Source organism: Dromaius novaehollandiae, chromosome 3 (genome assembly GCF_036370855.1).
Source record: "Dromaius novaehollandiae isolate bDroNov1 chromosome 3, bDroNov1.hap1, whole genome shotgun sequence".
NCBI classification, from domain to species: Eukaryota; Metazoa; Chordata; class Aves; order Casuariiformes; family Dromaiidae; genus Dromaius; species Dromaius novaehollandiae.
The window spans coordinates 45,975,598-45,999,408 of NC_088100.1; the positions used below are offsets into that span (position 1 = coordinate 45,975,598).

A 23,811-nucleotide genomic window follows, 5' to 3' on the forward strand; every position below is an offset into this window, starting at 1 on the left:
TCCAGGTGATGAAAGGAAAGTAGAAAACAAACTAAAATATATTTTCTCTCTTAACAGACAGTGTAATGGATACCCTACACTGAACAGTTTAAAAGTACATCCAATTAATTAAAAAAGAGGTAGTAACCTAGAAAAGGAGGATAAATTAATCCCAGGAAAATGGGAAAGTGAAGACAGTATTTCAATGAAATGGACATTCTGAGAGGAGTAAAATCACTGAGTGTGATAGGGATCAAAGGATTTATTGCCTCCTGTCTAATAGCAATGGAAGGATTTATTGCCCCCCAAACCTCTGGCTTCCAGAAGAATGTATTTACTCCAATGTCTGCTAAATGTGGATAAATTCCTTCCCTTACAAACTCTCTAAAATGTGGAAAGATTTACTTTCTTCTGAACAGTGTGCTTCAAAGAGGCAGCTACAAAGTATGCCACAGGTGGTGCATTTTCCTTCTTTACAGGGAGAAAACTTCACAGAAGGGGCCTAAAAGTAAGTAAACATTTTTCTGAGTAAAAAAAAGGCTGCGGTTGATTAGAAAGACTTTTGAGATAAGGTATTATTCTACAATAACACAAGGCAATCTAATAGGATGATTCAAAGGCAAGACCATCAAATATACAGGATGTTTTATTACAGAATACTGAAGTGGCTGTGTTAATGCAGCCATGCTGATTTAAAGGTATAAGCAAACCAAGGTTCACAGAGACTTAATACTTTCTTTTGTCCACTCACACAACTGGGAAACCAGGCAAGCTTTCATACAACCAAGATCTTCTTCAAACCAGAAGAAACCATAAACTTCAAGCCACAACTTTACAGCTTCTCTTTCATATCCAGAAAAAGATTTGTGTTTCGAAGAGCAAGTCTGCATTTTTCCGACTACATCAGCTGGGTCACTAAAAGGTATTTACTCTGTTCATAAATCTTTCCTTGCTATCGTTAAAATGTTAGAATATGTTTAAAGCTTTCAGATATTACTGGTTGTTATGTAGTAAAGAAGTTGATTATACATCAAACACTGCTTATGTGCAAGAGCAGTCAGGCTCGAAGTGTCTGTAAGTCCAGAGACTATGAGGATAACTGAGAGCTTGACCAAAAAATGCAAGCTGAAGTCAAACATACCTCCAACTAAGCAACTGTGTATGCTGTCAGGCTCTCCAAATCAGTTCCCAGCTGCCAAGTGTTAACTCCATTTTAAAGGCCAGCCAGGTGGAAGTGCACAGCAGAGGTACTGGATCAGGACTTTCTTTTCCCTTTTAAGTTCAGCCTTCATACAAGAATATTCAAGCTGTGGTGGCTTTCACTGGGAAGCAGTTTCTGTGGGAAGAAGGGTGTTCGGCAGAACGACATCAGGGATCATGTGCTTGGAGCGTCTGACTCTCGCTCGACTTGAACTTGAGCCTGACACTCCTAAGTGGCAGCTCTAGTGGCATTCTTAATTTGTCCCCTGGGAGCTGTTCCTTTGTAATGAGATACTAAAAATTCACTGGGTTGGAGAGAAACTGAGGGAACTCAGTGGTTTAAATACCTTGAGCAGTGACTGCTCACAGGTGGTAAAATAGATCAAAGAGGAGGGGAAAGAGTGAATGAGTTTGAATGTCTGTGCAGCTCCGAGCAAGGTGCTGATACAACTTAGCTGAGGAGTAGAAGACAGTGAAAAAGGAAAATTTTGTACCTGGGCTTTCCACATCCCAGATAACAGATGGGTCTCATCTTCTTCTTATGCATTAGTTTCTACCTAATTTAGAGAAGATTTTTTTTTAATCTCTCAGAAGGACACAAGGGAAGAGAAAACTATTTCCTTCTTAGCCCTGATCTTCAATATATAGATCAGTTTTACTGATATGCTGGTAAGAAATACGAGATTCCTCAGGCAAGTGGAGAACTGTGCGTGCCAGTGTATTACAGCAACATAGTCAAGCAGAAAAAATGTACTATGGCAAGAGGCAGAATGGCTAGTAGAGTGGACGGGGACTGGGAGAGCCAGACAGGTCTCTCTTGTCATGGATATTTTTAAGGAAATATATCATACTACCTTAGAAAAGTATTCCTGTTACCACCTACTAGGAAGTACCCTGGGGCCTAGATCTTCTTGTTTTTTTCCTCTTCCTTGGGCTTTTGTGGGGATTGACTTTCCTGCAAAAAACACTGATTGCAGGAAGTCAATTACAATTTCAGTTACAGAGAGAGGGGCAAATGTATTGTCTTTTTCAAGTTAGCATAGGTAGGAGACAGAGCTCCACAAGGGCTAATTTATCCGATGAGGCACAGCTCAAGAGCTTCTGGTAGCTGAACTAGCATGTTAAGAAGCAGCACAGGTATCACGGTCCTTCCCTGCAGTGTGAAGGTAGCCCTGGAGCAGTGGGAGCGTGGTTAGAATCAGGCCCGATGCGTTTCTGCTGCTGCCACTAGTACAATGAGCTGCATCATTTGAAGGGCAAGGAATAAGCACAAATCCTGCCTCTTTTTCAGTTACTGCAAATCTGGATTTGTATTGTCTATTCTACATAAGTATTGTGGTAAGTTGGCAATGAACAGGGCTTGGGCAGATGTTGGTTTTCAGCCCTCCTTTACATCTTGCTGTGTTTACCCTCAACACCTCATTTTGGTACTTCACAGACAAATATGAGAAGTGATATCACACTGAAGGAACACTCAAAAAAGCAAAAGCTAATATTTTCTGGCTGACTCACTTGTTTATGCTTGGAATAGAAATGTTGTTAAACATTACCTGAACGTACTTCAACATACCTGGAATCCTATTGTTTTCCGGGGGACATTTAATCAAACTTCTGGAACCTGCACTCTGAGGTCACCATGTGAAGTATTCATTGTCAAGGAGGCTTTCTGAATCATTCGTGGCACAAATACTAAGGAAGATATTGGAGAGAAATCTTAAGAATGCTAGAAAACAACATGCCTGCATCATTATAAATACAAGGCAATAGCCTAACCAACATATTTTATACCTGCCACGGCATTGAGGTTTATGTCAGTGAGATCATAGACAGTTAGAACATGATGATGGGTGATTTTGGTCTGTGGTCCATTAGAGCAAATAATGTCACAATCAGCTTTTTTCGGTTTTATTGCTTTCCTTTGATCTCTTGACAACTTTAGTTATTTATTTTCCATAAGGGCAGCACTCCTGAAATCCATTAAATTCTTGGTGGTAATGAGATTCTTGCTTGTCTGCCTTCATTTCAGCCAATCTCTGTTTCTCTCATAGAGCTCTTCATCCGAAACAGACCTTAGCTGCAGCTCCTGGAAATAATGTGCTTCCCCAGGCTTTGCCTATTGATGATTCACAGGTCTACAGCACAGTTCCCTGCAGCTGAAGGAGACTGATAAGTATCTGTCCGAAGGTAAGGCCATGAAAGTCACAGGGGGCTTTCAGAGGGAGCTGGGTGCTTTATTGCATTTTTGAAAATCTCTCCTCAAAAATCTTTTACTTGTGTTTCTGCCTTTTATGGCACCAAACATAAAGCTGCCTGATAATAATAACAATCTCAAATTTTAAATAAAAATCAGATTTGGGAAAAGATGCTTCAAAGCACAAATTTAGAGTTGTCTTTAAGCTACTATGCAATGCCAAAAAGAGCATACTAAGTAGTGATTACATTTTGAGAAACTATGTTACATACATAAATATATTATCTGTATATGTTATTGCTATTGTGCTTATGTATATATATATGTACAATATATATGTATACACACAGGCACATAGACATTTCTAAGCAGAGCAGTGCAGAAGCTGAATTTCCATATAGGCTAGCTTTGGACTGAACAAGCAATAGTGATTTTTTTAAACTAATTTTTGAGTGATAGAATTTTTTTTTTAAATATATTTCTCTAAGCCTGTGTGAGCACGCTAGAATAATTTGCTGACAACTGTAGCCCAAAAGGCAAGGTTCTGTTACAAGGAATTCATCACAGAGTCAGTCCTTAGGCCAAATTATGACTGAAAGGAGACTGGAAATAAAATGTTAAGAAACAGCTGATACGTTTAAATTTATAAAATGCAAAGTGGGCAGGATCGGTAGGTTCTGACATTTTTTTACTTGCTAGTAGCACTGTGGGGGAATGCAGGAGCCATCAGTGAAAACTTTAAGCTCTCCTTCCCCTCCACTTCGGCAGCTGTTGACCATCATTTCTCAATCAGGTCCACTTCATCAGCATGTCAGTGAGCTTCAAAACTTTTCTCCAGATGGCTGTTGAAGTTGGGAATGATGACTGAGAGCTGCATATTAAATATCTGAGTTCCCCCTGCAAAGTTTAAGCCTGCAAATTCATATGGGCTTGTTTTTTCTGGGAGGTACAGGTAGGTGGATGTGACTAAGGGAGAGACGTGTGGGGGAATAAGACAGTTGCAATAATGGCATGTTAAATCCATGAAAGTGAAAGCATTTTCATTGATTTCTTTGGGCTTTGGGGCAGATCCTATGGTTTAAGGTACTTCAAATAGGGGCAGGCCTTCAGGGTGGGCAGATCCTCTGTGCCTCAAGAGAGACTCCCTCAGGATGCCCTGCCTGTGACATGCAGGTCCATGTAGTGCTACATCTCTGCCCAGTCTCTGGGAATAGTGCCAGCTTTTCAGGCCCTGTAGAAAAGACTGCATATCTCTTTTCTGTTCCCGTCTCAGGATTTTTGTCATCAAGGGTATAACAAAGAACTTACTCTGTATTTTCTTGAGGATGATGGTTACTATTGTATTTGCATTGTTGTGAGGTCCTGGTCTCTTGAGTAAGGTATAAGCTTAGACCAGTTTTTTAATGCTATAAGCATTCAGCTAGTCAGCTGAATTGCTCTGTTAGTTGCTCTGTTATTGCTCTGTTAATGTTACTGATGAGATATCCATGGATTATAATGTGAGTTTAGACACTTACATCATATATGGATACCAAAACGTAGACACATAAACTTAGGTGTTTTAACCTTGAATGAAACCACCCGTTGTTCTTCAGAAATTTTCCTCCTACTGTTGTCAACAATTTTTTTCACACCACTTTTGTGCTTCTTTTTATACTCTCCCTCCATTTCATCCCTCCTAAAAATCCAAAGTAGATGAGCGATATCAATAACAATAACTTCTGGCTACTTGTGGAGCTGCCTAGCTCAGTTACAGTGTCACCCCCAGTCACACTGGTTACAGAAAACCTCCAAATTTGTTCAATATATAATACTATATTAAATATAATATTAATTTTAATTTTAAGATTAATCTATATTAAAAATAAAGCTAGTCAGAGCACAAACTTGTTTACTCTTTATTTAAGCCTTGCTCTAAGTCATTCTCCCTTAATGTGTTGGAATTTGGCCTTATTTTGCTATATTTTCCTGGATTTATTAAAAATTGGGTGCCTTTGCAATATTCAGTCCAAGTTATCCAAGCAAAAGTAGAGAAAAATCCCCCCAAAATAATAGTTTTTTTTATCCTAATAGTTTTTTTCTCCTTGTACCTAAATAGTTTTTTGTCTTCTGTGTGCTAGCACAACATAAGGAACAATGTTGCCTTCTCTTGAGCAAGATTGCTTCCAACAGGGCCTTGTCCTGTGGGTCAGGAAACTCAGGATACTGTGATGCTCAGGGTTGCCATGTTGAGCATGGGTGAAAATGTGGTCTTGAGCAATTCAAGAGTAGTTCCCATGTGGGAGCTGTGAGAGTGCAAGGGCTTCCAGCTGATCTGTGGGAGGGATGAGTTAGTTTCTCCCTTCCCACCCTGTCACACTGTGGGGTGGTGGAACACCATTCCAGCGTTGAACCATTGTCACTTCCCACTTGTACCCAGAATTCCCTATCTCTGAGGGATATGATGTCTTGTGGGTCTTGGCTGTCTCAAGATTTTGTCTGAAGGGTATAGATCCAGAAAGCACAGCACTCACTGACAAAAAATGAAGAATGCCGCTATACCACTACTCTGCAAGGTGAGAATTGGTTCCATTCAGGAGTTGTGTAGCCATTTAGCCCTAACAGTGTTGTAGTCAAATCATTAACTGTGGAGGAATGTTATGTTAGGACAGTGGTTCTCAAGCCCTTTAACCCCAGGCTCTCTCTGGGGATGCTTCTGGAATATGACAAAAAGTATTCTACTGAAACAGAGAAAAGAAGTACAAATCTGAAGGAAGACTTGCATCTTCAAATACTTCTCTGCCTTGTTTTATTTATTTATTTTTTTTCTCCAGTTGTATCAGCAGGCTATTACTTCTCCTTGCAAACCTTATCTTCATGAACACTTTATGGCTTCACAACAATCATCTTACATCTGTGTTCACTGCAGGATAGCCACGACAGTATAAGGCCACTTTGCTGCCCCATAGCTCATTTTTTTTTTAATTTAAAGTGTTTCTTATTTATAACTATTTTATTCATAGTTTTTTTTTCTTAAGTATTTCTCCAAGTAAGAATCTGATGCAAGTCAAAACTCTGTGGGGAGACAGCAGGAAGGACTACTGGGTCACACTAACATTAGAGAAAGGACCCTCAGGAAAACCATGTACTTCATAAAAGAATAAGATAAACTGCAGCCTATGAGCTGAGATCTAGGCTCTTCGTGTTGTTCTCTATTTGGCTCAAACATTCAGGAAGCAGAAAGCTCGCCTTGTCTTGTGGTCCTGGGCTTTTACAGATCCACTGAAGGGATCATAGTGATCCTTCGGTCAAATTATTAAATTCTGAGAAAAAAATGAGCCCTTGTTTTTTCTAAGATGTGGGTGATGTTTCTTTCAGATCTGTACTACTGCTTTCCAAAAAGGTCCTGTGTCATTTTCATCAAGCTGTTTCATTATGGTGAATCCATTATCCTATGGTATATTCTGGGCTTTATTGGGACCCAGAATAATTTATTTGTCAGCATCAAGAGCCAATAAAACTGTCTGGATCTTGCTGCTGCATTTAAAAGGATAGTATGAAAAATGAATCCCTGTTGGGATGGGCAGATAATATAAAAATCTTTCCTGTGTTGATAAGCTTTTCTGAAATTCCTGTCCTTTCCAAAGTCTGAGTAGGAAGACAGACTAGCTGACGACCCCCATGAACTCTCTGGTGTGGATGAAGCCTGCTGGTTATCCTGCTAAGCCACTTGAGAGTGACAGCTTGCAGGCTGTTGGGATGTACAGAAGCAGGAGAGAGGAAATCAAGCCGGTTAGAAGCTGGTAACTTCTGGGCAAGGGAGAAAAGGGAGGAAGGGAGGAAATGCAATCTGTGGTGTGGGTAAATGTGACAGTCCCAGGTTTCCAGCCAGTCTGTTCTGTAGTGCCTTCTCCCTGTACCTAATTTACTGAGTGTTGAGCATGAGTAGATGATGTGATCCATGGACACATGTCTCTATGGGGGAGTGCCTGTCACTACTCTCTGACAACAACTCCCGGTCTCTGACTGGTCCAAACCTTGGATCCTCTGGGATCCTCTCAAAATTCACAGGTGATCTAGCTCTGGATGGAGTCCTGTATTTCCGTTGTCCTGCTCCACTCCTTTCAGCCCTCCTGGCTCATAAATGGGTGCTCTGCTGTAGGTACTATCTGATGTTCTGTATGTTTCTGATCGCCTAATTTCCCAAAAAACAGAAGATTTTAGGGGTCTCTTTTGTGTAGATTTGCTCAAAATGTAGAGGGAAACACACCAAATGTAAACTCGGAACATAACAAGGACTTGATAGCCATGGCTTCGTTCTAAACATCCATACTTCATGGCTCAGGAATGAAACACGCCAGTTATTTTTTATGACAATGTTATTTCTCATAAGCTAGAAAAGTGAGCCTTCAGCAGTGTCAACTACTTGCTGATGTCTCAGGCAAACAGATAATATTTAACAAGCTAAAAATCTCAGAAAAAGCAGGTTTACTGAAGGAATGACATTTGCCAATTTCAGCCTTAATAAAACAAATGAAAGTCTTTTTTTTGCTGAGCCTCAGTATGATCAAAAATACGAAACACATTCTCTCATTTCCCAGTATGGAATACTGTTATTTTAACACAGTTTTAAGAGAAGGGACAATCTGCTTAAGTGTTTTGATAATGCCATTGTGTGTTGTGTGTTTGAAGGGATAGCAATTTGTTTTTAGAAAAGGATGGGAAAGACAGTTTATGCTGCAAACATGAGTCTCAGTCTCCTAGCCAGGGAGGCTTATAGGAATGCATCAGTGTGTCTGAGAGGGAAACAAGCCCAATACGAAGGGTACAATGTAGCAAAGTCTGGTGTAATACAGTGAAAAATTGTTAATTCAGAAACCACTAGTGTAGAAATCAGAATCTCAGAATAGACCAAAATTGCCTGGTGTGCTGGATGGCACTCTGACATCTAGTGGGGTAATAGTTTACTGCAGGTAAGTGCATTCACATCCCTACACCTATGGTTAAAATGCTAATACAAAAATATTTCAGATGTGCAGATGGATGATGCTCCTAAATGCTCTTTTTACTAAGTGTAGAGCTATTAAAATTATCTATTCTCTTTTATTCATTCGCGGGCACTGGCAATAAGCAGCAGGAGTCAGATTTCTAAGTTTTTTTTAGAGTTTTATTGCTAGCAATAGTGTGCCTCCTGTCTGGGAGCACAAGAAGGGACCCTGAGCAGCTTTTTGTTACAACTTTTAAACGATAGTAAGTTGTTACATATTCAATACTTTAGTTTACATGACCAACCAGATTTATCCACGATTCTTAGTTCTACCAATCCCCTTGCTGTGTTACAGTACAAGATAGTTCTGTGCCAGCCGCATATGGTCCATCTTATAATTATTCATTAGCTGATTTGCACCTCTGCTGGTGTTACCTTTGAACAACTTCTGTACTGTTGGCTGGATTAAACCAGCGTCTTTGCAGATCTCCAACTTTGTATGAAAAATGTGGCTAACATAAGGTCAGATAAGATGTTCTGCTTGCAGGGCACTGTGACCTTGCATGTTCTTTCTCTGCAAAACTAGAGTATAGTGGAAATTTTCTTAACAGAGTGTTGCAGGAAATCTCTATGTGAGACAAACAACCCTATCTCATCTGCCTTCTGCTTTTTTGGCTTTGTATTTTTGGCTGAAAACCAGGTGACTAAGAGTGCTTGCAGTGCTTGTGCTTGCAAATATAGCTAGTACATTGTGCTACAACCCCAAGGAGTACCTGAACACAGAGCACAAAGTCCCCAGCTTGCCCACCGCGGTACCCAGCAGATGGAGCACTTTACTCACATAATACGCTGCAAAAGGCCACCACAAATGGTCCAGGTCATGGGCTAGCACTGATGGTCTAAATTATACTGAGTGGTCATCTTCTGATACTGCATAAAACAAACAAACAAACAAAAAACCCCACTAATGCACTAATGGATTTTATTTTTATTTTTGTCACTGGACCCTGTATATTTGCAATGTAACTTGATGATGCTATTTTAATGTTGTTGGCAAGGACAAATGTGTTGTAAAAACATGTGTTCATGTGTTACTTTTGCACTTTCCAACAATATATGGCTTTAATTTGTCCAACAAACGCTATCAACGTGTTCTTTTTTCTCCCCAAAGCAAGCAATCTTGTAATGCACTCAGAGAATTAAGCGTCTGTAAATTTTGTGGAACTAAACCATAAATCAGTCTTTCAAAGCAGATCTCTTGTCAGTATTCCAGAGCTGCTTACACATTTTGCTGGCGAGCTATATTTTTTCCAAAATCTTACAGGCTTTAAAATGGAAATTAAGACAGCTATTATAAAGCCTTCTAAGAAAGAAAAAAAACACGTTCCAGCACTGTAAGAGGCAATTGTTATATTGCTAGAGAAATGAATGTAAATTAGAGAAGAGCAAAAGGGGCATGAAAAAGGGAATATGGCACAAATAAAATCTGGAAGAAATTCAGACAAGAAAAAATGAGTCTGAAAAATCATGAAAGGAACATTCATACTCATTTATTGAGGGAAAAGAATAAAATTCAAAGCATCAAGTCTCTGTGTATCCAAAATGACTCTTATCTCACATCTTTCAGCCTGTCTAGTGGCCCACTGCTGAGAGTCACACTTACTGCCTTCTTGCAATTCCCTGAAGTGCTCTCAGCTATCATTACTGCATGCAATGTTTTATTCTGTAACCTTGAGCCTTATCCCTTTAAATATCACTGGTATATGATACACTACCCTTGCTGAACTGCTGTCCTGAATTTGGGTAGCTGAATTCTACCTACTTGCCAAACAAGGCAGCTCAGACCCTGCCTGCCAGTTCCTGAAGTGGGATTATGGTGAGCTGTACATGCCTAAAACCAAAACTTGAGAAACATAAAAAAACTCCACATCATCTTTTCAGCTTTTATCTATCCTTGGAGCACTGAAACCCACAAACCCTCCTCTGTGTTACCGACACTGTGGCTGCACCTCTGCACATATCCAGAACTGCCCCAGTCTGAGTATTTTAGGGTCTAGTTCAAACCTATGTCTAATCATAATCCAGAAATCATCAGTCCAATTATTAATAAAGTCCAGACTCTTCTTCACTTTGGTTCTCTGGTGGGCTTGCTTGCAGAGCAAACTGCACACACACCACTGGGACAAGGCTCCCTGTGGAATGCAATTGCAGCTGGCTACCTCTAAAGCACATCTGGAAGAGCAAGTAGTGCCCCGTACTTATACAGTGGCCAGACTGCTCTGGCCCAAAGAATCATGGGTTTTTTTTGTGCAGTGACAAAATTTCAGTAAGAAGGATGGAGAATGCTTGATCCACGCAGCATGGCTTGGCAGTTAGGGCACCCCCTTAGCAGATGCCTTGTGTCCCCACAGGCTGCGGGAAGAACTGATCCCAGGTCTCTTGCTTCTTGGGCAAGTGTTTTAGCTCCACACTAGGAAGAGGAAACACTTTCAAAGAGGTTTTTAGAATGGAAAAAGACCTCTGCTCCTGCTTTTCCCACTTAGATCTCTAATGGCAGAGAAGCATCTCCTAGAATGGAGATCTATATTTAGAAAACAGATGTTGGTTCACATAGAAACTGAAAGGAAAACAGCTGAAATAAAAGCAATCAGCCAACAAACTTGCGTGTGTATCCAAAAACAGCTTGCTCTTCTCATTTAATAGTGTCCCGACATCTTTCTTGAATGCCAAAGTAAAAGGGGAGAGATATAAAAATGGGAATATACAAAACACCTCACTCATTCTGACTGAGACTCATTTTGTCTAAATTTCATATTCAGGCCCTTCACAAAGCATCACAACATTGAACACTGTTGACTCTGCTTATAATGGTGGAATTTGGAGGAAAAGGGTCTGCAGGTGCATCGTGAATGGCATGTTTGTGAATTCTTGCTGTCAAAAGAACTTCACAGGCTAAATCTATTGAAAGTTGTTGTATGAGCTCTGAAAATATTTTAGTCTAGGAGCAATTAGAATACAAAACTAGACAAATTTCCTTTCAAGTGAGTGGATTTTAGAGGAAGATTTATGCCTTTGGTATAAATGTAGTGCCAATGATGAACAATTATGAAGACAATAATGAAACAACAACAGCAAGAAATGAGGTCTGGCAGGCTTAAAAGTGTCTGACAAGAATCAGCACAAGATTTATATGGCCATTTACAATTAATTTTAACTGATATTCTGTTGCTTATGAAAATTGAAAGACTGATATCATTGGAAACTTTGAACCATGTACAATGTTCAACTGCAGAACATTTGTAGAAAGCTATGAAAACTTCCCTTCCTTTCTTGTAACTCCTGTGGAAATTATGATTTCAGCTATGGCAAAAAGTCCATTCTTAAAATGAACTGGAGACAACAATTAGAATATAAAGTCATATGCCACAAACAGAAGTAAAGGAAATAAATAGAAGATATTATAATTTAGTAGTTATGGTATGCAGAAAATTAATAAGAATCTAACAGAAGATAAACATGGTTGTTCTGGTTCAGATGAAGGCTTGCATAGTCCAGTGCTCTTGCATAATGTTTAAAGACATAGTGTAAGGAATAGAGCAAATATACTAACACTTTTTACAGTGTACAGTTCTAGCTTTGGGTAAGGGAGGCTAAGGATTTCAGGGGGGAAAAAAACAACAAAAAAACCAACAAAAAAAAACCCTTGGCTGGTTGGACCAAAAAGAAAAAGAAGAAAGATTTGAAGTATAAAAAATATCCTAAAAGAACAAAGGAAGTTCTGCTTAATGGTAAGGCAGGAAGGGCAAATTGTTTGATCATTATCCTTGCTCTGTATTTGGAAAGAAGGGCAATTTATTCATGCCATGTGAAGATGACAATGTGCTTTTATAGTATCTTTCTCTTTATGAATTGAGGAGGATGTCATAATAAGATTGACAATTACTTGAACACTCTACCAAGAGAAGTGATGGGGAGTCTGTCTTTTGAGGTCTTCAGATCATTTTTTGTCTGTGTACCTGTACGTGATTTTTGGGCTCATACCCTTGCTCAGAACACCCTGTCATCCTTGCTTTTTTTTTGTGTTTCCTAGAATAAGCACAGTCTGATGATATCTTATGGTCTGCTCTATCTTCTGTGATTTTCAGCTCCTCTGTCCCACCACCCTTACTTCTTGGAAGCAGATATTGCCCTTTATCACCTAGTATTTAACTCCTTTCCTCTTTGTCTTACAGATATTAAGATGCTTCTGATGCACAGAAGCAGGTGACTGGGATATGTTTAGGATTTTGATGAACTAGTCACAAGTTAGGCAATACTAGCAGAAACAGTTGCTGTCATGCTAAGCCTCTTGAACGTGCTCAGAAGATAGTTCAAGGAGTGTGCTGAAAAACTCACACAGCCTTTCTGAAAGGCAAAGGATGCTGACAACGAGCACACCCTGCTAGGCACAGGCCTGCAAGGTGCTTGCCAGTAAGGTACCAAGCACTGCCAATGTCAGGGGAAAATGCTTATTTTTCTACTGGGAGCTTTTTTACAGAGTGGTGGAGTGAAAAGAGTATGATGTGCCAAAATATGACTGTAATGACTATGCATCCAGTCGCAGTGAACTCAGAAAAAAACTTTCATCAGCTATTTTTAGTCCTTTGGGAGAAGTTTAGTTGTGGTAAAGAACAGGGTTTCCTATTAGACACAGATAGAATCACAGTATGGAGGATCTGAGGTTTAGGAGTTTAGCTGAAGTTAAGGGAGAAAGCCACATGAGGAATTATCCAACCCAATTTTCTTCACTTTCCTGTTCCTCTTATCAGCAACACCTGTATCTTGAGATGGCGGCCAAATGGGTGCCAGTACTTGACCATAAAAAATTGCTGCATTGCTTCTTCTGTGGTCACAAACTTATTGTACAAACTCACTTAGACTTACATAATGTGTTGCCACGATCTTTTTTTTGAAAGTTGAAATTGATTCTTCATGATTATGATTTTATTAAATTTTTATTAAAAGTTCAGTTCTTTTTTTCACCTGAAAATTAAAAATCACTGCTTTAATAATCAGTATTTGTTAGTCGAAACTGACCCTATCAGTGCACTTCTGTGCTTTTCTGTGGAGGATGTGTTAAGTGTTTCCTTTGCAGATTTCCACTCCCTGTGGATACAAAATTACTGAACACCTAGTGTTGGCATTCCCACCATTTACCTGTGTGTAAGTGTGTGTCCATGACAGAAGAAGGGTCCAGTCTTCCTTTTGCTGCTTCCCACCGGTTGCTTGCTTCCTTTCAGGTTTTAGCTTTTTTTTTTTTAGTTTTGTCTTTTTTTAGTTTTCTTTTTCTCCCCACTCATAAGAGGTGGTGCATGAACATCTATCCTGCTTTTGAAACCCTACTCAGCTACTTTGCCTGTCTGGAAGGACAAACTTTGGTGATCCACTCCTGCAGCTGTTCAGCTCCTCCTTTCTCTGAGTTTTTTTCCAAGTTCCCCACTCTCTGTAGGGAGTGAGATATTCACTCTCCTGCCCTGACATGTTACTTTCCCTTTTCTATTTTGGGAAAAGCTTTAGATCACTAGCTTTAGATCTGTGATTGCTCGCTGAATCCCAGAAATGTTAGGGTAAAGAGGCTGGTAACAGCAGGTCTATTATGACTCAAGTCTTAGGAATTTTCCATTGTCTTTCCATTCCACTTTGGTCTATTAGGTAAGATATAAGTAAAATACAACATATGGTACACTTATTAGATGCGAGCAGCTGCTATCTTGCATCTAAAACTTACACAGAGTTACCTTTCCAAATAATATACAGAAATGATGAACATTGCAAATTATGGCCTTGTTGTACTGGGTGGCCATGCGGAAGGTGCAAGGAATTCATGTCTTGTGAGACTAAAACATAATAATAAATATTTCTGCAGTTGTTCAAAGATCTGGAGATAGAGATGTCTAGAGGGGAAAAGCAGGGTACAGCCGATATCCTTAAAGAAGGAATACCCAATTTAGGGAGTTATTGCAGATGGGAGAGAAAATGAGAACAGAGCTGTGTAACTGATGGGAGGACTGAAATGTTTTTTGTAGGGAGGGGATGGATGATATGGCACTTCTGTTGATATTGGTTCTAGCATGGTGCAGACAGTCTGGCCTGTGGCAGCATGCTGGCTCTTTACACATTTGGCGGCAGCTACTGGACCCTGTACAGGACTAGTGACTAGGACTTTTTGGCAGCATACCATAGAAGGTAAAGAAGCTATGAACCTGAAGAACCTCTGAAATTCCAGCGTAGTCATACGCCACCAGGAATAGTCTGTGTGTCTTTGCAGACAGCCAGCTCAAGCAACCGCAGGCAGAAATGTTTCCTATCTGTTTGACCCCCTTTTAGCTATGGGATACCTAGACATAAAGAGAGGGGAGGAGAAAAGAGAAGATGGTAGGAGTTCACCATGACTATTGTAGTAACCTGTGGGTTTTCAGTGTTTCAGCTTTGGGTTTTTTCATTTGTATTTAATTTTACCAGTTGCACCTTGTCTAACTCCATAAAAGATCAATCTTTGCCACAAGCAGTTGAATGGTCTGATGGTATCATTTTCTCCTAACTTCCCGATATAATTACCAGGTTAAGAAGGCTCAGTGTTTGCCTTCCCAAAACTTGCTGTCCACTTACAGTAATGCAAAACAGCCTACTGAAGAATTAAAAAACAGGAAATCATGTACATGAGTCAATTAGACGGCACACCACACCCCCAAACTACCAGTCACTGAGGTTTACATTTAAATTGATACTTTGTTTGGCAGAATCAGTCCTTACCAGCACAATCTTTTAAATTAAACAAGCATAATATCCTATAGAAAGATTAACAATCTTTCAATCCCAGGAGCTTGAAAAACCTATATTGGTACAACAAATCTGACGGTAATATGCAATCCATATGCATGCAAATCAGTAAGACTTAAGATTTAATCAGTAAGATAGTAAGATTTAAGCATCTGTGAATGTAAACACACATGCCATTCTTTTTCCCCCTGGCCTTGGGACCCTGTGTTGAAGAGGGGAGTACTTTCCAGCCGATCATGTTTGTTGGCTAAAGTGTCCCACACGTCCACATTCACTTCATAGGAAAATGCTTCAGAAATGCACAAAGAAGCAAACACCTTGCTTCAGACGTGTTGTGTGGGGAGGAGGACAGTGTCTGCTTGTTTGCATCTGGTGATGCAGAGAGAGCTCTTTCTTTCCTTCAGCTTCTCCGGGCTGGCTTTCCATCATCACTGCATTGTTAACAGGTATGTGAATTTTCTGAGTTGTCTCATGTTTGTTAGATTTAGCTTCAGAAACCATGGCAAGAAAGGAGAGTTCCCTAAAATTAAAAAGGCTACTTCTTCCCATCCACAGCAATGTAACTGTGAAGGAGTAGGGTCCCTGCGAGCGCAGGCATAGGAAGCCTAATGTCATAAATCTGCCTGGCACTTTACATACTGTAAAAACAGTTTGTGCTTGTCCACTGTTAGTGAGAACTAAAGGCAGTCTCTGAACAGCAAACCATGTGGAATATATGAGGGAAATTAGTTCAGCTAGAAGTCTTCACCTATTGGATATCATTTTGGGGAGGCAGTGACAGGGTTGGTTAATTGTTCCTATCATGGCAGCTACTCATTTATATTCTTCACTTTCCTTGCTCTCCCTTTGTTCCTCTCTCATCATATAACATATATATATACGTAATTTTGCACAGGCATAGGTTTACCATGTGTATGAAGACTGCTTGTAATGCATATGTACCAATACTTCTTTTATATGTAGGTATAATGAATCCATTATGGCTGGGAAACAGCATGTGCTGTGTATGTACAGAGCTGTTGTGTTGCACTTCTGCACTGATCTATTGGTTTTGGAAACCACTGGGTCTGCTGAGCAGTCATGGTGCATTTTTTTCTCAGCATGCACAAAAAATATGGTGGTCCTAGGAAGAAGTAAACCTACCAGTGACAATCCCATTCTCTGAAAGCTGGTTACCATTTGATGTACACTTTTTATGATCAAAAATCCTTGAGGAGACAACTTTGATAATGACAATCTGCATGCAGCTTGATGGTTGGCTGGCCAACTTGACTTTATTGTTAGAGATCCATAGTTCATCAGCACAGTCTTGCCAAAGAACAATAATAGACAGCTTTTCTTCTGATACTGGACCTTAATTCTGTACTGTGGGACAAATGATTTGGGATAGACTCTTCGTAAAGCTCTAAAACTCCATTTCCTCTTGTGGGAAGTTCTGGAGTTACTGGAATTCATCCCATCTCCTCAAGATGATATGATTACACTGATCAATGATAGGCCTGCTGCTCCAGAAATACTTGCGTACCTACAAGATTAGGGGCACATTTGACATCTGCCACATCTGTCTTTAATATTTCATCCTTGGTCTCCATGTTTAATGTGCTTTTGTAGTATTTGTGAGGCTTTCAGATCTCTTTCTGAGAAAGTCACTGCACATGTCTGAACAGCATAAAGGGACAAAAAAAAAAAAAAAGAAAAAAAAGAAAGGATGTGTTTGTATGCATTATAGACCATTAAGTTAGGAGTCGTGCCAGAAGGCACTGCAAAGGAAGTCCTACAAGATGTTCACTTGGCACAGGGCTGGAAAGTCTGAGCAGTTCACCACAAATCTTTGTATCTCATAGGAATACCAACAGGAACAATATTTGACATATCTTTGGCAAATCAGTACGGACAGCAGAGGCAAATTTACTTGGTTCTGGCTGGTGAGTTCTGTGTCTGAATGCTCCCGTACCTTGTAGTGTGGACACGGAGAATCAGTCAATCCAAGCTATGGGGCTCAATTCAAGGGCAACTGGGTAAATTTAGTAGCCTATCTACCACAGGGGGAAATCACTGTGCCTCTTTCTGTCATATATACATGCACACATACAGAGACACACACATGCGTGCACGCATATCTTCTTTTATCTGTAGTCAGACAGTAATCTGCAGTCTTGCCTGAAAGCTGGCTGTTAGTGTTTCTCCAATATCAATGAAGTGTGACCAGAGCTCTATGAAGAAAGGTTCCTATAAAAGATTGTTATTTTTTGACATTTTGTTTCATTGTGGTTTTAGGAGCTCCTAACTCTCCAGAAGAGCTGCTCATCTAATTCTAGAGCAAGCTGATGATGAAGGCTGAACTAGATACACGCCTCTTTCTCCCATCACAGGTGGCAGCCCAGCAGAGCTTGTTTTCCTTTACACTTTTAATCCGCAAGATGTATGACAAAATAATGATTTATTGATCTTAGTAACAAGAGAGCGTATGTGCATGGCTACCAAAGTTATTACTAATCTAATGGTAGAGATGATTGCTTTCTTCATCTCCCATGTAGCTATTTTTGCAGAAAAAAAGTAGATACCTTCATTGCTGTTCACATAAAGGTAAAAAGTGATTATGTGAAATTACTGAGTTCCTGGACTCACAAACAGGATGATTCATTTTGCCCTGGCGGGCAATATTACCACCTTCAGCTAAAGTCTACCTCCTCTGCATGGATGTTTGAACTGCTAGTAAAACAGCCTCTGATCTGTTTGCCTTAACATGCCAGGCTGTAAACTCTGGCATTTCAGGAGTTGCTTCAAAAGAGTATCAACAGTTCAGGCAGCTGGAGGGAGATGTACAACAGCACTGATGATGTTTGCCAGCTGTCCCCTACCTAGGAGTTTATAGAAGGCAAAAATAATTTGTTCTCTACCTCAGTGTTAATTGATGCAGAGCTGACACACGTTTATCTGATTTTTACAAAAGTTTCAGGTGTCTCCTGACTCCTTTATAAAATTAGACTTCAAATGATAACAGTTTAGTTAAAATGACTGATTTACGTTCAAGTGCAATTATTGGTCTTTCATGGAGCAAGATTTTTGCAAATTTTCAACTGCGAGTAGGCACAGGATGAAACTGAGATTCTGTTAAAGCAATAGTGTTGAGGGTATAGTGAGAGCTGAAATCAGTGGGATTACTCATGTTTTTAAAGTGAACAGCTAGTGAAGTGTCTGACCCAGAGCCTGTTAAACTTCAAGGAGAGCATTTCATTCATTTTTGAATAAGGTCTTAAGTGCTTTGACCAAACAGGAGAGTTCATTACCTATAATCAGGTTTGCAGCTCAGGACATGCTACTTGCAGCTTCTAAAGTTTTACTTGTCATCATGCTCCATAACTGGCAGCTCACTGGGGGATCACTATTGGCACTCCTTATCTATTTTTTGTCCTATCTTGCTCATGCTTTTCAAAATGCTCATCTAACTTGTGATTTTTCCTGTTGCGTCTGTGCTCCAACGTATTTTATTGAGGTGAGCCTTGCCAAAAGTGTGTCTATACATGAAAAAATGCTTCCATAAAGTCTGAAATAATTACCAGCTGTGTCTTCTAAAGTTCACGTAGGCTACTATTCATTTTTCATTATTCAGACTGGTCGTTGGGTTCTTGTACTTTGTGTTTTTCTTACCTGTTTTTCTAAGTTTTTATAAATACAGTTTCTTTTGAAAGTCATTGGATTTTGTGAAAATGATGAGAATCTAACATTCTTTTTGAAGTGAGTTTAATTTATTTGAGTTTCCTGATCAAAAACTACTGGTGTGGATTCATACTTGTGGCATACAAATTCATTTAAACTTCTTGTATCCTTGAGTTACAGAACACAGTAGGGAACAATCTCTAATTCTCAATATAAAACTTTTAATACAACATTTTTATTTTTACATATATATGTAAAGCTATGTGGATTGCTAGCCTGCTTCATTTATGCATATCAATATGCATTTGATGTTGAATACAAGCAATGCTTCCAGCCCTGCTTATAATGTTTACTGCATAGGGCTTAAAGGAACTGGACAAAAATTTCTCAGCCATTCATGTTAGGACAGCTCCTTGCAGCTTCTGAATCATCCACTCGATCCTCACTCCCCAGATAGCACATGCTTCCAGTCCTTAGGACCCATTTGCTCTAAGTCATTGCCCAGTGATTTATAGTCATTAGATATATATTAACTCCTCCCCCAGATAATAGGCAAAAAAATGTGGAAATAATCAAAAATTAGAAGTTATGAAATATAGAAAATTGTTAAGGGAAGCCGCACACCTCAGGAAAAATACACATTTGGCAGGGTTCCCAGCAGTGAAGGGGTGGGGATATGAGTTGAAAGGGCCCTGGAAGGTGCAACAAGGAGAAAAAACTGACACAGAGCTATGAAAAGCAGAGCTGACCCACAGGTTCTATACAGGCTTGTAGGAGGTGAGCTGAAGAGGTAGGTGAAGGTGTAATACATGAAGGTGTGCTCAGAAAGGTGTGGAAAGGATCAGAGATGCAAATAGTCCTGCTGTTTAATTAATGACCTCTGTACTCTGTTCTGCTGTATCTCTTCATTTGTTTCCCAGCTGAATTGTCTTCAGTGCTGAAAATTAGCAAGTCAATTATGATCATTATTTTAATTCACTGGTTTATCAACGTACACGTAAACTACTTCACAGAACAAACAAAACATGCAAATGCATAAACAATATACAGCTCAAATGTGGTGGCTAAGCTTGGCCTTTCTCAGCACTTCCTTCCTTATTCTTTCCCTCTCAGACCTTGTGTCTACAAGATTAAAATGTTAGTTCTGGGAGGTGTAACTTTATCCAGCTTTGATGGATTTCCAGGGACACGGATAGATGGAGTAAAATAGAATGTAATAATAATAGTAATAGGCTAATAGAAATGGAAAGTCAACAAATAGCACGAAGGAGCCATGGATAACTGCCAATTTTAAGGGGATGACACAAATATCTGGGATTTACTTTTCTCCTCTCAGGTACTTTTGTAATGATGGCAGGAAAAGAGCTGGATGTGATGGGCTCTGGTGTTTTATGGAGTTCTATAATGAAGATATATAAAGTGTATCTCAGCTACTAATAACAGTTTGAAATATAGAGGGATTATCTTTTCTCATAACTAACTTTAGATATTGTACATGAGCACATATTCAGCTTTGCATCCTTTTGCTTACACTATATTCCTTTACCTTTGTCTCTTAGCAGCTGTTATTTCCATTAAAATCTTGACTAGAAACCAGTTACACAGTGAGAAGGGAAGATTTTCCTACCATACAACAGCATTATGAGTGTAAGTGCATTGAAAAAGTGAAGGTGCTCCAGTTCCCTAGAGATATAGATGAGAGAGAACTAAGACTGAAAGCATTTTGCATGGATCTGAATGTCTGATATAAGTTTGTCTATAGTTAAAAATAACTGAAGAGATAATTAAAGGGGGATGTTTGCAGCAGATGTCCGCATTTCAGATGCCACTGGGGACCCTATGAAAATAGACAGTCAAAAACTTGTTTTTGGTTCCAAGTGAAAGATTGCTAGCTTTTCAGTCAACCTTTTGAAAGCTGAAAATTGTTTGGGATTTTTTTATTTAAAACCTCTTTGCTTTCTCCTGCAGAAAGAAATCATAATGGAGATTTTTGTTTCCTCTTGTCAAAAAAGTGCTAAATGTTGAACATAACAAAATTTCCCACAGCCATTTAGAAGAAAATAGTTTTATACTGTAAAATGTCATAACAGAAATGTTCCAGCCACCTTCATATTAGATAAGTAAGAGTAGTGCTAATTTGCACTGTAAGACTACACCAAGGTCAGACTTAAAAGGATAGCTGTTTAGAGGATACAGATACCTTTAAAATCTTACATTTGTTTCCTGCTGCTAGAGAAAATCCTTACTTTGATTATACTCAGCAGCATGCAGAACTGTAGGAAAGAATCACTGCCATAAAATTGGCAAGCTCTTGCTCAGGCGTATAACAAAGAATACAAGGTATGTTCCACACCTGTATTTTTCAGTCATAGAGGTTTTAATCATATGAGATTTAATTGTTCTGGCTTCCAGAAAAAAGAGTTTCCAAATCTACTTAGTTAAGGCTGCTAGGCAGGCTTATGTTATAAATCCTTCAAATTTTCTGCACAGACCCAGGTCAGTGGTTTGCTCTTTGAAGCTGGACCTGTCTTCAACACAGGTGTTCAAAATAATTGTTCTTATAGATATGTCTTTTTTAAAGAAGGCAGGATGAATTGTTGATTGGAATTTATGCTTTATAGCAATAATGATTTGTCCATAGGCATTCCTGGTATACCAACAATTTTAAGTGCAATGGAGGAGAAGCTGTATCAGATCCTGAAATTCCTTCAGGGGGACTTTCTTTTCCTGACATTAACCTTGGTTTGGCACTTATTTAATCTAGATCAGAGTTTAACTGCATTTGAAAATTGAAAGGATGCTGTCATATCTCTGTACAATGCACTTTTATTAGGTGGATGAGAAGGCCTCCAGACAAACTATCACAATTTGTGCCAGAGTAATTTAAGAAATTAGGGCCCCCAACTTGCCTTCCTTTGCAGGGGGAGTAGAAGCAGATATGTGCCCATGTCTAACGCTCCATGGGTGTCAGCCTGGCAGCGAGGGAGTTCAGCAAGTACGCAGAACTGCGGCAGTGGGGGAGTGAGTGCAGATCTGCTTTAGCCGACTCTGCAAGGGCCGAGGGGAAAAACAGTGTCAGAAGAGTGCTAGACACCAGGTTGGATGATCTTCTTTAATTAGCCTAACTTGTCAGGTGGCACTTGCAGTATTTGAACAGTTTTAGCTGCCAATAAGAATATCTAAAGATGGGGGAAAATAAAACCTCAACTATTATAAGCAGGATCTCTCAGTTAGCTGCAGAGGTTTGGCACATGACCTGCCCACAGCTTTCACAAAAGTGGTGCTGGCCACTTTTGTGGGAGAAAAACCCCCCACCAGATACTTATTGCTGTATTTATTTATGGATTATATTTTCTGCAGCCAGGTCACAATATTGGATAGAAATAATTTTGGTATCTTTTTGCCTTTAGTTTTCAATTTCTACTTTTTTCTTTCATTGTTTGATTGACTTATCAGAAAAGAAAGCAGGTATTATCTTGCTGTCTTCCATTGTTTGTCTTATATATGATTATGTCCTATGCTATGTATGATATGAAATATCACAGTAGTCATATAATAAATGACTATCTTGAAGGGTCTCGTAGTTATTGCAAGGATTAGACGTCTGAGCTCATATGGGTAAAAATCTTCAGACATAGTGTTTCACTCTTGGAAAATGCTGATTTAACAAAACGAAAAAAGATCTTGCAGGAACTTAATGATGAGATAAACAATATCTTTGAGAAACTCTTCAGATGTGCTGTTCCTGTTGGGCAGAAATTGCAGCTTTCAGATGTTCCCTTCCTGAGCAGAGGCCCTGGCTTTTCCTAAGATTATCTGTGTTGCTTTTGGCAATTTATCTAGCTAAAGTTTTCAACATTTATGAAAACTTAGCACACTTCAGCCTTCAGTTGCCTACACTTGAACAACTAATCTTAGTATTCTTTAGATAAACTTAGACAACTTTGACTACATTTAGACAACTGAATTGATTAGCTGTGGGCAGCTAAACTTTAAGCACCTGGAAGCACCCTGAATCCAAAAAACAGATGTCAAAATAAGGGGAATAGTGTTGAAAATTAGCTCATGAATCTTTCTATATATAACAATGGAGTATGGTCTTGGACATCTCACAGAAAAGTACTATGTGTTTTTGAATGATTACTGTTTCATTTGTTAATGTTGTTTACTCAGTATTGTTTAATTATTTAACTCATCCAGGAAAAAAAAGAAAGGCAATTTTGATTGTTTCAGGGATATGGATGTTTGGCCTTTTTATTGTGAAGATCAGACAGACTGAGTTCCTGAGACGTCTGCAGCGCTGTCACTCCCTTGTGAATTGCGTTCATCCATGCAGGGCAAAAAAATACACCCATAGAAAATATTTGTTATTAACTTTCTGTCCTCAGATTCTTCCAAAAGATAGTTCAGATAAAATTGTTTTTCTGTTGTTGACTTAAATACACTTCAGTCTTAAAAAGTAAATGTTCTATTATACATGTATCTGCTCTTTTGCATCACTTGTAGCATTTCGGAGAGTTTTATATATTTAGCACTGCTTTTCATATATAATTGTACTAATTCTGATAAAGAACCTAAAATGAGCCCTGAAAAAGAAGATTCCAGCCCCTCTTTCTAATAGTTGCTTTGGAACCATTTCTTACGGAAGGTAAACTACTGGAGGAAAAATATACTGTTCTATAGTTAATTTGCCATTTTATCACCAGATGATCAGTATGGCACTTCTTTTTATTTTAGTCACATAATCTATTAAATCCTTCTAGACATAAAAAATATAATTGAACTTTCAGTTTTGACATTTGGTAATTTAAAACATTTTTCTCAGTCAAAACTTGTTCTGAATTAAATTGCTTTTCTTTTTATTAAACTCTAATTCTTTTATAATAATAAAGGCCAGAATATATTCTTAAGACAACACGATATTAAGCGGTTCTGCAACTTAACCTTTTCTTGGAACACTTGTACACTTCTAAGATGAGCATTGTAAGCAAAAGGA

General features: G+C 39.1%; 1 long non-coding RNA gene across 1 annotated transcript in view; it reads left to right on the forward strand.

Annotated features, from left to right (window-relative positions):
* Positions 1 to 567: 567 nt before the first annotated feature.
* LOC112996564 (uncharacterized) overlaps positions 568 to 23,811 on the forward strand; it is a 38,243-nt gene continuing 14,999 nt past the window's right edge. Inside the window, exons 1-2 of the long non-coding RNA XR_010388304.1 lie at positions 568 to 901; positions 3,228 to 3,363. This is a non-coding gene — a long non-coding RNA (uncharacterized LOC112996564). The remainder of the gene's footprint in view (positions 902 to 3,227; positions 3,364 to 23,811) is intronic.